The sequence below is a fragment of the Alligator sinensis genome, unplaced genomic scaffold (genome assembly GCF_000455745.1).
Source record: "Alligator sinensis unplaced genomic scaffold, ASM45574v1 scaffold243_1, whole genome shotgun sequence".
NCBI lineage: Eukaryota > Metazoa > Chordata > Crocodylia > Alligatoridae > Alligator > Alligator sinensis.
In genome coordinates, this window is record NW_005841841.1 from 1,234,617 (window position 1) to 1,255,162 (window position 20,546).

The window sequence follows — 20,546 nt, forward strand, 5'->3', positions numbered from 1 at the left end:
CACTTTAGGAACAAACAGAAGTGACAGTTTATGCCCAACCTGACCACAGAAAGTGATCAATAGCCATGACCAACCACGAGTGCACAGTTGCAGACAGCTTAAAAAAAAGTGACTGATTGGATGAAAATCTGACCCCTCATTGCATGAGGGATCAGATGAAAACATTTCAAAATGGAGCATCTTCTGTAACTTCCATCTGTGCTGCCTGCCAGGCTCAAGTTGTTTTCAGAATGAGGGGGGGAGGGAGTGGAAGGAGTTCAGTCTGGGGGGTTTTCAGCTCCTGCTGGAAGGTGCGGAACCCTCCCCCCTGACCCTCCACTGGGGTGGGGGAGGCTCCAATTCATCCACCCCACCCTCCAGTGCTGGCTGGGGAACCTCTAAAATGAGCTCCCTCTGCTCCCTTCTCACCCTCCCATTCTGAAAACTTAGCACCCTTGCAGGGAGGAGGATCCTTTGCTAGAAGAAGCTAGCTGCAGACTGGCAGTCAGCAGCTAAATTCATCTCCCCCATGGAACCAACAGTGAACTTCTGTTTGTTCCAGGGGGTTGTTGTAACTCAGATCACTTCCTGCAAAGCGTTCTCAGTTCCAGCAGGGTTCTGCATTTCTGTCTGCACCTTTGTTTTGAGCTCACAACCCTTCCCAGTTCAATTAGTACAGAGTACAGCTCCTAAGCACTCTGCCATGTGGTGTTCTCATCTCTCCTTATAGCCATACCAGTTTCACCAAACATTATCAATAAAAGGGAAACAGAACTGCCTTCCCACACTGGGTCATAAAGAAAGTCCTGAACACAAAGCTTCACTTATCTGGGCTCAAAAGAGAAAAAAAGTCTATACCAACTGAAATCCCAATATCATTAGTTCTGCTCACCTTCTGTTCAGGGAACCTGCTTTCTTGCCACTGGGGAGTCTCCCCTCTCCCTCACAGGGTGGTTAGTCTTGGCTTCCCGGCCAGGCTTCTCCTTCCTCCCCTCACTCACTGTCTGGGACCAGTCTTTAAACCTGTTGACCCTTCCCCTTTTGTCACTTCACCCTCACTGCTCCGGCTAGCACAGGAGTCCCTGGTCAGATGGTTATAGGGATGTATCCTCAGCTTGACACCAGATACCTCTCTGCACCCTCCTTCCCTGGTTTTTCACTTCTTCTGGCCTGGAAGGGTCATAATTTTAAAGGGATCTTGCCATTTGACTCTGTCCCTCAGTCTCTTTCCAATAACAAGGGCACAGCCCCCTGTTACACCTCCCCCCGAGCTGTATCCATGTGCCAGGTGTCTCCATGCCCTTAGCTATGTGCAGCACACTCTGCCATGGGCAAGCAGAGGCATAGGGCCACACTTTTCAGCTCATCTCCACTCCCCACTCCTCCCATGTGCTCAGGGCTAGCATGAGCCTGAAGCTGATCTAGGAATGAAGAACTGGTGACTTTGGTAGGTCAGACCAAAAACTCAGTAGAGTTTTGGAGTCTTGAGGACACTGCCAGAAAGACTTTTGTATGTAGGTGTCAGTCTTTCCTTTCTCAAGGAGTAAAGTGTGGGTATGTGTCTTTAAGAAGTTAGTATGCAAAGTTTGTGAGTTCCTTGATGTATTTATTTCTGCCTCTGAAGAGTTAAACCACAAATGTGAATGAGGGTGGAGCTATGGGAAACAATGTCCTTAAGGCCCTGGGGAGACTTAGGGGATAGGTCAGATTTTGAACTGTTCTTGAGGCACAAGACAACTGCATTGCAGAGTCCCACTTCTGATAAGGAGAATAAGGCAGCACATACACTCCAGCAGGGATCCTAAAGGCAAAGATACTGCCTGGGTACTGCTCAGACTCAGTGGGCTAAAGACCCCACCCACCCCGTCCCGCCAACTAGATTGTGGTGCCATTACATTCAGAAAAGTTATGGAGAGGTGCATGGATTATAAAAAGGTTGAGAATCACTGCACTCTGGGCATTTCTACACTGCAGTGGCAATTTGCTGTAGCCAGGATGCCCCTAAGCACGCACCACCCACCCGCACCCGCACACATACACCAAACCTGGAAAGACACTGTTGTAGGTTCATCCCAGGCATGCCAGAGACTGAGATCTTGACAGGAGATGCAAAGGGATGACCCTGAGTAGCCTCACAAGTGTATTTCTAGGTTCAGAGGCCAGGTAGGGAATGCTTGGGGCTGTCTTGGCTCAGAGTACGCTGCTGCCATGATAGATGTGCCCTCTAAGGAATTTCATTATGACCCAAATATGACCCCTCCCTGCCCCCAACACACACACTTTACTTCTCTGGCTTGATTTCTCTTCTGTTACATTCCTCTGATTTGATTTCTTTTCATGCATTGTGGTAGAAAAATAAGTTAAATATAGTCCTGTAGTGGTCTCTGTTAAATATGTCAACAGTTACCACAGTTATTTCCTCTCCTAAGTATAAGGGAAAATATGGGGTCTCAAGAACGTGTGTGGTAGCTGTTGGAAAGTGCTGATGTATTTCTGCTATAAGTTGGGAGCTCAAGACTCTAGGAGGGCTTAGAGAGTAGAGCAGGCCAAAGCTTCTCCCCTGAAATGTTTCTGTCCTTTCTTGTTATAAGCTGAGACCTATTAGGCACTCTGGCTTCTCAGTTGGTGACCTCCCTTGATGTGACCTGCCATGCATTTGGTAATACCATTAGATTGGGAGGCTCCCCTCAGAATGACACCTTCAGTCTCTCTCCATGTCCCACCCTGCACCCTTGCCCCACCACTCTTCCTCCTCCATGCTCATCACACTGTGTTCTATCAGCATCTGGAATTAGTGACTCTGCCAGCAGCTGCCTGCTGTCTTCCCAGGCTCGCTCCAGTCAGTATCCTGAGGCCTCATTAGGTCCAAACCAGCCTGCGTTCCAGGGCCTCTAGTGACTCTGCCAATACTCCTAAAGCCTTAATAATCTGGCCTCATGGTTCCAGGGGCTTTAATAAACTGACAGGCTGTTCTCAGGCTTTAACAAGCCATCTCAGCAGTTTCAGAGACTGTGATGAGTGCACAAGCTGTTCTGGGGGTTAACCCCTTTAACGGCATGGCTTTATTGAGGGTAGATCATGCCTGCCTTTATGACCAGGTAACTAACCAGATGGACAAGGGACATGAGGTTGATATCATTTACTTAGACTTCAGTAAAGTCTTTGATTCTGTTTCCCATGAGATTCTCTCAATTAAATTGGAGGGCACCGGCCTAGACCAGTCTACCATGAGGTGGGTGGAAAACTGGCTTAGAGGCCAATCCCAGACAGTTCTAATCAATGGGATGGCCTCATCCTGGAGAGCCATCTTCAGTGGTGTCCCCCAGGGTTCAGTGCTTGGACCTGTGCTCTTTAACTTATTTATCAATGACTTGGATGAGGGGGTGGAAAGCTCAGTGATTAAGTTTGTGGATGATACCAAGCTGTGGGGAAAGGCAGGCACATCAGAGGATAAGGTAAGAATCCAGGATGACCTTGATAGACTAGTTCTATGGGCTGAATGGAATCAGATGAGGTTTAACAGGGAAAAGTGTGGGGTTCTTCATCTGGGTAGGAAGAACCTTCACCATAACTACACAATGGGTAGTGGTCCACTGGCTGGCACAGCATCTGAACGGGACCTGAGGGTCACAATCGACTGGAAGATGAACATGAGCCAACAGTGAGATGAAGTCGCCAGCAGGGCAAATAGAACTGCGTTGTGTATCAGCCAATCTGTGGCCAATAGATCCAGGGAGGTGCTCCTTCCCCTCTGTTCAGCATTGGTGAGGCCACAGCTGGAGTACTGTGTCCGGTTCTGGGCACTGCACTTCAGGAAGGATGTGGATAAACTCAAGAGGGTACAGAGAAGGGTCACCCATATGATTAGGGCCCCGGAGAATAGGCACTATGAGGAGAGACTCCAGGAACTGGGCCTGTTCAGTCTGAGTAAGAGAAGGCTAAGAGGTGACTTGATAGTTACCTACAAATATATCAGAGGTGAGCACCAAGACCTAGAGGAGCAACTCTTCAGGAAGGCACCCCTTGGGAGGACGAGGACCAATGGGCACAAGCTAACTGAGGGAAAATTTAGTCTGGACATAGTTCAGTTTATTAAGGATTCTGACTGAAAGCCATGCTCCTGGAAACAACATGAAAAGCATACAACCATAATATAAATAAATCTGGGAGGCTGTACATAAGGAAAAACTTATTTTCCGTAAGGGAAAAGGAAATCTGGAACACACTCCCAGGAGAGGTGGTGCAGTCGTCATTCTTGGAAGTGTTCAGAAGGAGGCTGGATAAGCACCCCATTGAGCTCATTTGAGCCCAATAATCACCTGCCCATGGCACGGGATGGGACTTGATGATCTTGCAGGTTCCTTCTAGTCCTTTGTTCTATGATTCTAACCCAACCCAGCAATTTCAAGGAGTAGACCAATGCAAAATAACAATATGCCACAAGCCTGGGCACCCCTAGCTTGGTTACCCTGCAATAGCCTCCCCTCTCAGCCTACTCCAACACACCCTGTCACCTCACTCTCCAGTGATTCAAATTCTGGGTCTTTTACAAGCCTGCTCTCTCAGCATGCAGAGGCCAGGGGCCTTCAAACCCAGTTTTGACAAACCACCCAGTTCCAAATAAACAACTTAACTAAAACTAGGGTGACCACCCATCCCTAATTGGGTGGAGCAGTCCCAAAATGTAAATATCAGGTCCCAGCCCTGGGCTGATTGACTCCAGGACAGCATTTGTCCTCGATTCCCCTGTTCAACTGGAAGATGGCAACAGAGGAAGCAAGCGCTAAGCCCGGCTCCTGTGGCAGCAGTGGCTAGGAGGATGTGGGGGCAAGAGCAACCAAAGCCAGGGATGGGGCTGGCTGGGCACAGAAGGCACCTGTTAGGCTGGGGCCTGTGGTGCAACCTGTCCCAGGTGAGCAGGACACCAAACCCTGCTGCTGCCCCTGCAGTGCCGGGGGGTGGGGCTCCCAACTCCCACCCCTATTGTTCTGTGCATACTCGAGCAGGCAGTGTGCAGGCTGTAGGCAACCCATTCCCCATGGTGGACGACAGGAGTGAGAGCATGGGGGATAGGGGTGGCAGGACCGCACCATACAATCCCCCTGCCTGACTGCCAACCTCATGAGTGCTTAGGTACACAGGGCCTTTCTCTGCAGGTTCCCCTTTTTTGTCCACTGGATCCTCAGCTACAGCCCATAGCCCTCTTCACTTACAGTCTGTTGTCCCATGAAACAGAGCCCATTGAAAGGAGCTCTTCTACCTCTGTGCTCCAGTCCAGATCGCCCTACTCTGTCCAGGAGCAGATTATGCAGTCCTGGGCTCCACCCTTCTGGGCCACAAAGGGGCTTCTCCCTTTTCTCCTGGCTTTCCTTTCCTTTACTAGTAACAGGGCTAGGGTTCCCCATTACAGAGACTTGGCCACTAACTGGAACAGCAGAGGCCAAACAAACTGTATGAGCTGCATGGGAGACCCAACAAAGTGGGACGGCAGAACAAAGCCAGCAACTGGGAAAAAGCGGTAATACACGTAGAAAGTGGGAGACTGTTTCATGAACTGGCATGTTTAAATAACAGTAGAGACCCAACAGGCTACAGGTGGCTGGCAAGAAAGGACACTTCCCTCGGGCTGACTATGTACCTGTAACCTCTGGCCACAGCAAGTCTTTAATATGCTTGCATAAAAGACACATCATCACCTACACTGTGAAAATGAACCATGCTACAACCCAGAGGGAACCTGGAGGGAGGATAAGATGGGGGCACATTACAAAGGTAGATGCATTAATGGATTTTCAGGACTTGAAGAGGGTGGGATAGAATCACATTTAAGCATCTAAATCCATTTAGACACCAAATGGCTGGAATAAAATCTGGCTTCATGGAGTCCTCTCATGTTATTACCCAACACAAGGTACCTGAAAAACTTGGGATATTTTCCCAACCTGCTGTACAACCCCAGACAAGTTGTTTCTGCTCTGTGTATCTCTGTTTTCCCTCTTACTTTTTGTAAACCCTATCCATAGCATAACAAGGGTGGGGCAACTGGGGCAGCTGGGCAATTGTACTAGTGGCATGGTGCTACCCCCATGAGTCTGGTGTCCTGCGTGCCTGGCTACCTTGTTATGCCTCTAATCCTATCTACTTATTTGCCGTCACTTTGGTTAAGAGATTGCTATATGTCTGCACTCTTGTGTCTAGAGGGCCCCCTCTTGCTTCTAGACACAACTGTAATAGGAATAAAAAAAGATCATCAGTGGTCACAGTGCCATACAAAGCATGGGCAAAGATGAATTCTCTGCAAAGGAGTTTACCCCAAAGCCGGTTGTTCAGGCACATTCAATTTTACCACAGTCTTTAGGAGCCAATGGAAATGTTCACTAAATGCACTGAATAACACATGATGGTCAACAGCAAGTGCAAATTTTATTTTAGAGGTACCTTTTCCAGAATCATAACAGCTAAAGTCTGTGCCCTGGGTGGCATCAGGAACAGGAGCAGCAGCAAGGGCCAAACTGGCTATGGAGGTTGCTGTTCTTATGCCCCTCTATGTGGGCACCCAGGGCTGATGCCCCAGTTGCCCATTGCTTATTGTGATACTGCCTTTTTCCATTTGTGGGTGTCACTAGGCATCAGAGAAGAAGTGAGTTCTAAACAGAGATTAAACAGAAGAAGAGGAAAGTAGATGAAGGGCAAGGAAAAAAGTAAACAGAGCAGCAGAGTAAATGGCTTCAAACTGAGCTTTGAAAAACAAACCAAAACAAAAAAACTCCCACAAACAAAACCAATCTAAAAGAATAATATAAAAACTAAATACAAATTTAAAAAATACATTGGATCCAACAAAAAGGCTGGATTCTACCCCCATTATTTGTTGAGAAATGGGACATCTAGCGTATTACATTACAAAGGAATAAGAGTGGCAGAATCTCATCCCCAAAACATATAACCTTGGGAGAACTATATATAATATATATATATTAGAATAAGATCCAGAATATGTTTAGTTGTGCATGTTAACAGGTGACAGTATAGCAAAGCACCCCACCTTAACAACATTCTCCTGGAGAGATTTAGAGCTGAACTGCTAAATGCCAGTTGTTAATAGATTTGCTTATGTGACAGTTTGCCTGTTAACAGGAAAATATTGATTCCTCTGGCTCTGAAATCAGGTCCCTAAAGTGCTTCATCCAGAATTTAATAACATGGTCATACAAAAATGAAATTCTCAAGGAATTAAACCAGCCCTAAATGTTTGGTTGAGCAGAAAGGAAGCTTTTTTCCTGCTTGTGGAATGGCGTTCAGGCTCTGTTTCCTATCACGCAATAAATATGGTAAAGCCTTGGAGAAATAAAACACTCAGTTAGCATGTTTTGTTGTAACCTAGGCAATTATATGCATCACAACAATAAATTTTTAAACAGTTAGGTAATATATACTAAATAAATGATGAACAGGAAAGCACTCATAGCTATTCTCCTAATGCATCTGGAAAGTAATTAACATTTTTTTTTCTTTTTAAAGAATTTAATGCATCATATACCGTGGCAGAGGAGGAGCCTGGCTGTGAATTTCTGATTAAGACTTATCTAGATCAGACAGAAAGAAAGCAGGTTTCCCATTCACACTGTGCTGCTACATCACTGGGCATCCTGCCATTGTAAACTCCACTCTGAGAACCCCTGGAAAGAGCCCTTTGCTTTGAGTACCTTTGTCTACAGTAATAACTAGACAATGAGATTTTCTGGGTTTTTTCTTTTGCTACTTTCCACAGTCTGTCTGTCTTTCTCAAAACTCAGTCGCCTCTCTGCTTCTCAGCAGTACATCAAAAGCACTATAACAAGATATTCTCTAAAGTCTGTGCAGATTGCAAGGGTACCAGGCTCTTCACAACACTTGAGAATAGTTGCACAAAACCAAATGATGGAATGATAATGGTCTGAGAAAATTTCTGTTTCAAAAATGAGACTCAGGGGCAGTCCTGATGATTTCCTGCTAATGACTAATGAACAAGTAATAATCATAGAAACACAGCTAGTTAGTAGAGGAATTAATGTTAAATTCTATGAGGTTGGACACTGCACTCTAGGGACACTTGACATATGGCAAAGTATAAACTTGCTCATTACAGGGGGTGGCACTGTTGTCTAGTAGCTAGAGTAGAGGACTGGGATATAGGATTTCTAAATACTATTTGTTGGCTCTGGCACTAATGCACTATGTGGTGCTGGGCATGAACATCACTTAACTTATCTGGAACTCTGGCTATTTATTGAATTGATATAATTAAAATTTTACTGGGAAAGGATACCATGAAATTGAGAGGGGAAAATTAAGTGAAATGAAGTCTTTTGAGGCAGAGCAATCTAATACTAGAAAGCAATTGAATGTTGTTTCCAAAAAAATGTGGTAGGAGCCCTCACACACGGGCCATACTGCCAGATCCTAGCTCACTGGAATTCTTGAGCTTAGTACAAAAGAATGGTTTGCTGACAATGGCCTTCTCCATGACCATCCCCTGAGTTTGGAATTTGCTCACCACTATAACTGATCCCTGCAAAGAAAAAAAAAAGGTGTGGAGGGGGAGGGGGAGGGAGAGGGAGGCAGGGATATTTCCCTGGGACTTCTACAGCCTTGTCTGGTCCCTGAGGGCATTTGTAGATGACACTTTAAAGCAGGTTTAAAGTGGGTTAAATGCCTTCTGCACCACTTCCATGGCATTTCTGTTTGCACATTCGGTGGCATATTGTGCATTAATTCCAGCCGCTGGAGCACTTGTAATGCACCTTAAATGACTTTGGGACACAGCAAATGACTTTGGGGTGCTCCGAAGTAAAACGCCTGCGAGTTTTAGTATCTAAACCCTACAGCCATGGAAGGAAACACCAGGCCCCGTGCAGTTCAGGGGCAGTGCAAGCAGCCCAGCAGCAGCCCTGGAAGACAGGCTCCACAGAAGAAAAAAGAAATGGTGAGCCAGATCTCCCCCCTCCCCTCCCCCGAAGCCTGCCTGCCTGAGCTGCACGGGGGGCCCCGTGCTTCCCTCCACAGCTGTGGTGCCCCCCAGGACTGTCCGAGCCGGGTGCCTGCAGGTGGGTGCCACCTGAGGGGAGGGGGGCACCACTGCTCTGGACGGAAGCACCAGCCCCTTCGCCTCCCCCCCCACCACGCAGCTCAGGGACCACTCTGTCCACTAGCAGCTCGCTCTCCCTTCCCTGCCACTGGAGAGGCAGTTAAGGATTGGGCTTCAACATGGGTGTACATGACATGGGGGTTTACTTCACCCTAAATTGAAGCGGTGTTTTTAAAAAAACACCGCTTCAATTTAGGGAGAATTAAACCCTTGTGTTGTGTACAAACCCCTTGAGAGTGACCTCGGAGGCCAGTCCAAGGCTTCTGGACTGCAAAGGAGGTACCTGACTCCTTCCAATTCTGAGGCCCTATCACTCCTTTACCCTCCCTAGTTCTGCACGACTCTGCCTCAAGTTATTAGCATCCAGTTCTACTCCTGAGAGGGACTTTGCCTCTTACTGGGGAGATGAAATGTATCCCAGAGCTCCAAGCAGCAAAGCAGACAGTTCCTCTTCAGTAAAGGCTGCCCAGCCATACTCTGCTCCCCTCCAAAGAGTTACAGTCCCACTCCCCCAAGTCCAGCTCCAGCAGATCTGAACATCCCAGTGTTACTCAGCTGTTCCCATTCCAGTCTTTCCAGCCAGGACCTTAAGTTGCTCAGCTGGTTTCTCTCTTCAGATAGCACTAACATCCACCCCACTCCCCCTGACAGCCAACTCCCTATTTTCTTGATTGCTCCATCCATTTTTATATATTTCTCTCTCTGCAATCCCACCCTGTGGATCATCTGCAATCACACCCTGTGGAAGTATTAGCATAGCTATTCAAATCACTGTAGATGTCAGAGCTCCACCTTGTCTTGTGTTCCCACTTCTCCCCACACTGCTAGCTCTGGGCAGCTTTGGGACTATAAACACTTCATGCTCTGTGTACTGGCTAATCAGGGCAACTGAGGTACACACCATACTACTACAACATTGACACATTTCAAACAGAAATATTACAATAAAGCCCATAGTCTTGCACAGCCTCCTCAGTGCTTTATATTTCAAATCCGTTGCACTGTGCCAGCCCTGTAACCCCAGAAACTGGAACAAGAAGCAAGGGAGAGTTCCCACTTTGCTATAGAAAATCATAGGGGTTAGGGTGACAAGCCAATAGGCCCAAGGGAGGGAACAAGTAAAAGGTAAAGTAACATCAACGCTGTGGTAACATATGTTCAAAACCTTCCTCCCCTCCCTCCCCACCACACACACATCTCTGGAGGCATCCCCAAACAAGCCTTTAGTCCAGGGGTGGGCAAAATATGGCCCATGGGCCAGATTCGGCCCACCAGGCAATTTCATCTGGCCTGTGGGCACCCACCAATTAATTGTACACCACCCAGCCTGCACACCTTGCTCCCACCCTTGTGTACCGAAGGGCCCAGCCCAGCCAGTGGGTAGCTTCTGGGTAGGGCTGCTGCTGTCACTGCTGCAGCCACCAGGGGATCAGCTCTGCTCCCTGGGCATCCAATGCAGCTGGGTGGGGGTGGGAAGGGTGGGGCTGGAGCCTGCCGGAGCATAGAGCCTGCACCCAGGGGGATGGTGGCAGCATGGAGCTCAGGTGGGTATGGGTATTGGTGTGAGGGAGGGTGGACCCCCTGTCCCACACACTCTCCCTCCCCACTATGGTGCACAGCACCTGCCACCGGCAGCAGTAGCAGGCCTTCGGAGCATTCATGGCCCATGCAAGCACTACCACCCAGCAGTGCACAGCTCCAGCCAGAGTTGCATGTGGTAGCAATAAGCACACCAAGGCTGGCCCACCTCTATTGCATGGGCTCCTATGTGGTGCACATACAGCTCCTGGCATGCACACACCATTGAGGGAAGCCCTGCTTGATGGAGCTGCCTGCCTTCCCTGCAATGAAGCCACGGCCCCTTCTTCTTGGAAGAGTCCCAGGACTTGCACATGGCAGCAGAGAACAGGGAAGGCAGCTGGATCCATCATGTGGGGCTTCTTCCAGTAGCACACGAGTGCCAGGAACTGCACGTGCACGGTGGAGAGCCCTGTGTGACAGAGGCGTGCTGGCTTGGTTGTGCTTCTTGTTGCCACATGCAGCTCTGGCCAAAGCTGCACAGCACTAGGTGGCAGTGCCTGCACAGGCCACAAGCACCCTGAGGGCCCACTGCCACCGCCATTGGCAGGGGCTGTGTGCCATGGGGAGGGGACAGTGTGCGGGGGTTCCCAAACCACACACTCTGCCCCCACAACCTTCCACATATACACACACCCCTGCAACATACCTTACATCCCCACCCCACAAACACACTCCTCACAAACCCTGTGCACACACTCCCACCCAACCATACGCACACACCCCTTCCCCAACCACACCCCACACACAATATAGAAGACTAAGACTTTATTTTTAAGCTAGTATGCAATCACTTCTATATACACACTACATAAACACAAATCATGATAAAAAAAATTTGTAATAAAATTAAAATATGTTATAGTAGATGTTTGACTTTTAGTGTATAATTTGGAGTTTTTTTCTGGTTCCAAGGTGACAGCCCCTCCTTCCCCCTCCACCCCCTTAACCCCCCGTACCCAAAAGGAGTACTTCTGGAGCCAAGGGGAGGGACTTCCAGACTTTGCCACTGACTGGTAGCAAAGGTCAGGGGGCAGGACTTCCAGTCCCAATATGGCAACTAGGGTGTGGGGCATCTGTCAAGGGGTGAAGCTACCTTTGCAGCCCTTGACAGCTCACCAAAACTCATTAAGTAGTCCACCAACTGAAATAATTGCCCACCCCTGCTTTAGTCCTTACAGTGCTCAAAGCAGCAGCCTGCAACTGCCCCAAGTCTGAACCTAGCTCCTTCAGTCCACAGATCTCACTGATCAAGCCAGTGAGATCTCCAGCTGCACGGTGGACTCCTCTGTGTGGGCCTGACCAGGTTTCACATTCATGCTGCTCTCTTCCCCTTACTCCAGCCTCCAGCTTCCTCTTCCTGTTTCTCTTGCCCCACAGTCCCTAGAGGTTTTGGGGAGAGCACAGCTCTGCAGACTGCCCCTTGGTTCTATCTCCTGTTACACACATATTACATTTACATTACAGCACTCCATGGCACACTGCAAGTTGTATTGTTTCAGTGGGGCTCTGGGAGCATAGATTTCATTGATTTCATAGACATTAGGGCTGGAAGGGACCTCAGAAGATCATCGAGTCCAGCCCCCTGCCCAAGGGGCAGGAAGTAATCTGTTGTTAAGGGACAATGTTTCACACATTCATTTTTTTACTAAATAGCGCTGATCATTGCTGCTCTGTATATTCTGATTTTCTTCTTTTGTTTAATTGTGTTTTTTGAACAATGGTCAAAAATACTGGAGCTCAGGCTGCATGCCTTTCATCTGATTGGTATTAAGATAAAGACAGACTGACATCAACAGAAATACCAATTTAAGTCCAAACCAGATGAAACATTAGTAAATGTGTTATGGAGAATGTACTGACAGAAGTATTGACTGGATGAATTGATAGGGTTTTTTTCCTTTACGATTTGTATGTTCCTAAATGGTCTAGCACAAGGGTAGGCAAAATGGTGTATCCAGCTGGTAGCCTGACTCCATTTCCCAGCAGCCCCTGCCCATATGGTTGGGACTGGTCTCCATGGACACCCCAGCAGCAGCTGTGCTGTGATAGCAAGGCTGGGGTTGCCATGGAGATCAACTCCAGTGGCACTGGCAGGGCACATGGCAGGGCAGGGCAGGGGGCTGCTGCAGAGCCACTGCGATCTTGCAGCAGGGACAGCTTGGTCTGGGGCCAGGGCAGAGCTGCAATCTGCAGCCTGCATGCTACAGGCAGGGGTGCACAGGCACAGGCGGATAATGGCTCTGCCCTGGCTCAGGACCATGCTGTCACCACTGCAAGGAGCCAGGGCAGAGCTGCAATCCTCTGCCTGTACGTACCTGCCCAGAGTACAGGCTGCAGATCATGGCTCTGTCCTGGCCCTGACCAAGCTGCCCCTGCTGCAAGATCCCAGAGGCTCTAGAGAAGCTCCCTGCCAGTGCAGCTGGGGCTGGTCTTCATGGCAATCCCAGGCGTGCGCTATCACAGCACAGCTATGGTTGGGGTCTCCATAGAGACTATCCCCAGCGATGCAGGCAGGGGCCGCTGGGAAATGAAGTACACTGCTGGCCGAATCTGGCCCATGGGTTGGACTTTGCCTGCCCCTGGTCTAGCAGCTCTGATTATTTTACACTGACATAGTCATGCCATGTGAGATAAGTAGGTCACTTTGTGTCCCTCTGCCAATAATATGAATATCTTTATTCCTCCTTCAAGGGCATGTCTACATAAGACACTAAATGCAGAATAGACTAATTCTACTACACATTAAAGTCACTAAAAAGGTGTGCACCAGTGCTACTGAGCAGTATTGTCAGTTACTGTGAATTGAGTTAGTACCTGTTATTATAAGTACTAAACTTAATGTGCAGTAACTACAGCACATTAATGCATGTGTAGATGCATCCCAAGAGTCCCTCATTACTGCTTTATTGATCTCTTTATGAATACAGGTACTACTGTTGGCTATCTTCTCTGAAATAACTAGTCTACTCTATTAATTAATTTATACTCTAAAGAAATCCAGTAAAAGATGGAGACTTTCTGTATGATTATTTCTAAGAAAGATCAGGGAGAACCAGGCTAATATTAGAAATGAACTTTTGACATGATTCACAAATACATTCAGACACAAAGATTAATTTCTCAGTGAACATAGTTCTTGTATGTATCCCGAGCAAGATGCCATGACCCAGATCTACAGCTACAGCTGAGCAGCAAATAGTAAAACCCAGTACAGGGAGGGTCCTGACCCAAGTCCCAAAGTATAAGATGTAGTAACTTGTTCCAACTGTCAACAGCAGCCAGGGAGCAGCAGAGAACAGGAATACCCCAGCTGTGAGCCTTACACTCAGCCACAGTACCAAAGTAGGCAGCAGGAAGGTATAGGTTGTAGGAGCTGCTAGGTCAGCAAACACACAACATACTGCTCCTGACACACTCTGCCTTCTGCTGATTCCACAGGCCTCCAGCAACGAGAATTAGCCTCTCTGGCTTTTTATCGTACCCACAATAGGAGGTTACCTTACTTAACCCAAGCGGACTTCAGTATGTACCCTTGTCCAAACAACGGACCTCAGGTACACTCCAAGATCAGGTTGCAGCCCTGTCTTCCTCGAAGTTGCTGCTACTGACACCAACACAGATGTACCTCTGTACACTACTCTGCCTGACCCAAACAATCAACCATCCCCTTGCTCAGCAGTGCTACAAGCCAACCTCCTGCACAAAAGATGCTGGCACAATTTTACTTAACTTACAACTCTAGTTGGAACTACCATACAGTTTCACCTTACATACAGGTCTCCACCCATAGTTTCACAGCCTCACCCTACTATGAGTCTTGGCTGACCCCTCTACAGAGGTTCACTCTGCATCAGATTTCTTGATCAGTTAGGTTACTGCCCTTGAGTCCAGGTCCCAGATTCCCCAGTTGTTGGCACTGGACCTGGTCCCAGTCCCAGAGCCACTGTCCCCGTCCTGGCAGAGTTGCCAATTGTTTGCACTGCATTTATGATGTGTTCCGAGCAGACCCAAACCCTCAGACCAACCACAACTTCTTCCTTTCAATAATAGGCAAATTTTATTGATACACAGTGATAGCAAATAATAATAAAGCAGGCAAGGGGAACATAATTCCCCACCCTCCCCTCCCCCCAGTTCTATAGCTACCAATCCTAGGGTGTACAGAAGAAAGGTACAGCTGGCAAGTACATGACCTTCACTCTGTGGTTTTTTCTTGAATGTCAGATGTTAGCAGCCTGGAGGTTGAGGGCTAAGCCCCCCCTCCCCCACAGCCGCATGGGTAAGACAGGCTGGTGGTGTGCCCTCTCTCCATGGTGGCCTCTGGTTGCCCCCTCAGGGACACTTGGCTGCTCTGAAATCCCTCCTTTTGTATTCTCTCTCTCTCTCCTCTGATGACTCTTCATCTCCAGGTATCATTGATTGGTTTCCCTGTAGTAATCATACTGTTCATGTTGTTCTGTCAGCATATTCTTTTGTTTCCCAAAACCCATAGCATGCACAGATCTTAATTTGGTCATGTCCCAACCTTCTAATTTGGTCCGTCCACCAAAATCAGAAATCCCAAGGGCTCTTGCAGGTGGCCAGTGACCTGGCAGCAATGCGACAAGCCTAGCCTCATGTTATGGAAACTGTTTGGATGTTTTTAATTTCCCAGGATGTGTATGCCTGCTTGCTTCAGATATAGTGGGCCTGGGAGGAAACTGTGTCACAAATAAGCTTTTAGAAACCAATTAACCCTTGCCATTCCCTGGACCATTGTTCTAATGTATATCTACTTTTTTAACAAGCCAATTCCTAAAAGCAAACTGTGCCAGGGCATTGTTGGTGCCTGCCACTTTAAGAGCAGCCAGCAGGTGCTTGATTGCAGCGGCCATTTAGATCTCTGGACACCTATATAATCAGGGCAGTTCACTGCTGGCAGGCCTGGCAGTAACATCACCTGGCTGCAAGGCTCCATCCAACAACCTGGAGCTAAGGGCAGGACCTGTAGGAGATGGTTTGGAGGTTCCTGGTCCTGGGCATGACCTAAAACTTCACCCTGCTGGAAGTGGGTGGCCTGGTGGGGCTCTCAGTGGTGCTGGAGCCCCCAGGAAATGCCAGGTCAGTTATCACCGTGGTGAAAGGCGGGTAAGGGTGCCTTAACCCCAGCCCTCACCTTTGGGTGGGTCATGTAACATTGGAGGTAGTGGGGCCAGGCACAGCTGTGGCCACCTGAGCCCTGTGAGGTGCAAGACTCTGAGGAGGAAGAGTGGGGGCCAGGCACGGCTGCGGCCACCTGAGCCCTGTGGGCTGTAGAACCCTGAGGAAAGGTAGTTGGGGCCAGTCATGGCTACGGCCACCTGAGCCCACTGGGGAGGGAAGCCCCATGGCCCCAGTGAGGGGGCAGTGTGGAGCCCTAGTGAGGGGGGAAAAGATGAGGAGCCCCAGTGAGGGGGCGGCCCCACATGAGTGGAGTAAGCCAGGGTACGTCTTCAGATGCCTGAGGCAGTAGTTTGGGCCAGAGGCTGAGTAAAGGGGGCTCAGTCAGAGAGGGGCAATTCCTGAGCCCTGTAAGTCCTCCACCACTGGGAGGCTGTGTGTGGGTCGAAAGTAAGAGCTATAGTAGTGGACAATGACCTGCTGCTCTGGGGGGAGTGAGGGTCCCTGTGAGACCCTGGAGCACCAGTCGTGGGCTACTTAAGAATGCCCTGGTGAGGGGTGACCCCAGAAAGGGGACAGAGATGAGGAGCTCCAGTGCGGGGGGGAGAAACCAGAGGGCTGGGAGCCCACTGTGTATGAGTGTATAGAGTTGCCCTGGAAGGGGCCAGGGCAAGCTTAGACCCGGTTGGGTAACTGGCTGGCCACTACCCCGGTGAGGGTCGCGGGAGAGACCCAAAAGACACTACGTCTGTCACCCAAGGTATGAGCTAGCTAAAGCCTATGGCCTAAGGGGCCTGCTCCAAGAGGGAGCAAGGCAGTATAAGTTGTCGATGCATGAAAGATACCCTGTGAGAGAGGATGGAGTGTGAGAGGCCCTAGTGAGAGGACGACGGTATGAATGTGAGTATGTCTGAGGCCTGACAACGAGGCCTAAGCTTAGCCCAGCTGTAGGCCAGGAGTATTGTCATCTGGATGCCATCTGCAATGCTTGGGATGCAGTGTAGAGGAGGGACAGAGCTGCAGATAGTGCCCCCTGGCATAGGGGCAAGAATGGGCAGCCTTCTGCCTTAATTAATATCCTAATTAATTAACAACAAGGCATGACAGATGAGACAGGCAGGTGGCGTGCCCAAGGGCAAGTGGGGAAACTAGCACTGTGGCTAGTCAGGGAGCCCCACTTTGCTACACAAACCTAAATATCATTTTCTATTCATCATATTTCAGTGGTGAATGGATCTCTTCATGGCTGACTACACAGCTGCAGTGCATCCATGAAGATCTAAAGATGAAATGCAAATAGACACAAAAGGATGCTTTGTGTAGATATGATATTTGAAAGTGCAGTTAGAGCATCCGCACAACCATGCAAAGGATTCATTTGGTTTTCAATTATAAACTGTTTTTTAAGATTACTGGAGCTAATCTACACAAGTTCAGGCCCAACTTTGCATTTGAGTCTGCATGTCTACTCTGTAAATTCTCCATTTTCTCTCAGGAGCAATTTTTTTATTGGATAATGAGCACCTGCAAAACACAGATACTCAGTACCACTGGAATCAGTGGACCTCCAGCAGTCAAGATCCTGTTCCACAACTACATCTATACCCTCACACACATCCCTACATCAACATAATGCTGTTAAGATGTAAAAACATTAAAGGATTCCTCTCATGTATCATGATACAGTTCTGCCTTGGTTTAAGTTTATTTTAATTTTTTTTGTCATAATCTGGCCTACATCAAGGGGGTATAAAATTGTCAATGTACAATATCTATTGCATTCTTCAATGGCTGACCAAGTCCACCCAGAAGAAGTGAAAATAACAAAAGTTCTAACATCATATTCAGTCTCTAATAGAAGAGAATGAACAAATTTAGGATACAATTAAACTATAAAATACCCTCAATCTACTGTAGAGGACAAATTTACCCATCACTTACACTGGTACAATCCCACAAACTTAATGATCCTTTCAAACCCAGGATTCATTTATTTCATGCTTTTGGTTGATTCTCCAGTTCTTCTAATTTACTTGATAAGGAAACTATTTCTTTTTAGGAAGCTGCTTTGTTACATCTATAAATTATATTATCTCATTTTGAAAGTCTTCTGACAAGCATTACAATGTGATCACCTCTTGGAAGAATGGCAATTATTACTTCTGTCTTTGAAATTCTTTAAGCATTATACTCTATTGTACTTCCTAGGCAAGTCTGTGTAGAGAAAGCTGTTCCCAAGAGTTCATTCAAAGGTGTCCTCATATCTAAATAGTTTCTCCAATTACTTCTGCAGGAGATGAAGAGGAACTTGGAGCTTGAAATAACCCATCATGAGAGCTTGTAATGCCTTCATTTGTTGCAGCAGATCTTTATCTATAAGGCTTTGGAGACAGCACCCTGAATTCAGAAGGCTTGCACAAGTCCTATGTAAGTTAAATCTAATCTCATCACCCTCATTTTTATCTTCAGACTCCCTACTGCTCAGTTAGAATCTCTTGAACCACTTAGGTCAAATTTGAACAAAGATAATGGAGTTCAAGCTGGTCTCACTGTACACGCTGCTGAGTATTCAGGGCATCTTTACATGTACTCCATGGTGGGGGGCTCTAATTAAAGTGCTCACAGTGTCTTGTGTATTCAGCACCCTGCACTTCAAAATGGCAGTGGGGGTGCTTTAACTAAAGCTGGTTCAATGAGTTCTAGTTAAAGTGCTCCCACCACCATTTTGATGCATGGGGATGCTGAATTCATGTAATGCTAAGGCTTGTGGAGCATACTAATTTGCACGTTCCAGCAGACTCAGTTAATCAAGTCTGCTTTGATGTATACTAATTAGGTGCTCTCAGTGTGTAAAAGAACAGTGTCAGTAGGAACAAATCCCCTTTTTGTCTGCCCCACCTCTGCTCTGAGACAGGCTAGGGCCCTGCTTAATATCCTAATTATATCTCACTCTGCCTTCTCAGTTTACCTGGTCTCCTAGGTGACGGGGCTGTAAAGTCTATAGGCAGGGGGGAGCTTACCCTTTCTTTGTGCTGAATTCCCTCCAAATGACTTGGGGAATTCTGGTTTCCTCACCTGATGATGCTGATGAATTTTTAAAGCATCGGCCAGAATCCAATGGGCCTACTTCTGGTTGGATCCGGGTGATGAGGTCAGAAAGGTTATTTAAAGGGTCCCTCCCTCTTAGAGGGGAGATCAGGTCACTGAAACAAGCTGTGGGCCTCCAGAATTCTCTGGATGCTGATGTGAGTAACTTACCTGAAATCAAGCTAGGAATTTAAATTTAAGTGTTTTAGGCATGTATCAAAAGGCAACAAGCCAATGCTGTTTTTGCTCAAAGTTGTTTTTCTTTCTATATTCAGTCATTTTGTATTCCTTCCACTCCCTATCCCTCTTTGATCAATAAAGCTATCTGTTACAGCACACCTTACAGTGTTTGCTTTAGAGGGAAGGGAGGAAGGGACCAGCTTTTTTTATTCAGTAACTCCACTGACTAAGGTGGGCCTGGCTTCTTGCACTCCTCCTGTACAGAAGGTAGCTTGTGTATGCTTCAGACTAAAAGAAGCACCCAAGAATCCCATGGATTTAAGAACCATCAGGATCTACAGGGTCTGTGTACCCCAGGCAGCACAGAGCCCTAGCGAAGACCAGACCCTAGGTGGTGGCAGTGGTGGCCAGGCTCATGGGTGTGCTCCAGAAAGGGAGTCAGCCAGACATAAGCACCCCAGGGGAGGCACTTGAAGCTTGGTTTTCGGTTGGGTGCAGTGAGGCAGGTGGCTCAGTGCAGGAGTGTCCCCTTCTGGCCCACCACAGTCAGTAGCCCCTGTCCAGTCTGTCTTGTGCAGAAAGGGACCCTTGTGCTATAATCCCAGCTCTGACAATAACCTCCACTGAGGCTTTGGAGAAGGCCTTTAACTTGGCTCTCTCAATACAGCCTCTGAAACATGGGGATGCTGGTACATGCCTGTATCTCGGTGGTAGCACAACCATTAGTTAGCTAACATCTGTAGTGTGCCAATAGTGCCAAGTGTAAGTGGATAGGAATAGAGGAACAATGGACACCAGATGGAAGTCATCCTGGCAGGGGTAAGAAATCAAGAGGGCAAGGGTATATCTACACAGCAAACTTACTGGACCCCACAGCATATTACTCATGTTGTGTAAATAGCTAGAAACACAGGAAAGGTGGAGAGATACTTACTGGTCCCCCAAAGAGCTGTCCTATGTAGGCCAGAACTGTCCCTTGAAAAGGTTATTTTAGATATTGACTGTGCGGGCCGGCTCCCGGTCTCGCCCTTGCCAGGCGCGAGCTGGGCCCATCTGTGTGCACGCGGGCTGTGGCCGGCAGCCCGGGCACACGGGGCCGGAGAAAAGTCACGGGGTGGAGTAGTACGCTCGAGCTAGAATCAGTCACGGAGGCGTAATGGTTGATTGAAAAGATTATTTACTTACACCGGAGATGGTCGCGGTGCAGGCTAGACAGTTTCCAGGTACAACTCCGCTTCCATCCTCGTTGGAGGACTCTAAAACTCGGTTCCCAGGATCCTCGGAGTGGTTCAGACTCCGTGGTTTCGATAACTGGGTTCTAGGGTAGGGATTCGTCTGGGCTGCGATCGGTGACGGGGAGAGGCTAGAGGCCGTCGGTAAGTGGCGCCCCGGAGTTTGCTAGGCTCCGGGGGTTCGGCAATTGGAGCCTCTATCGCCTTCTTAAGAAAGACGC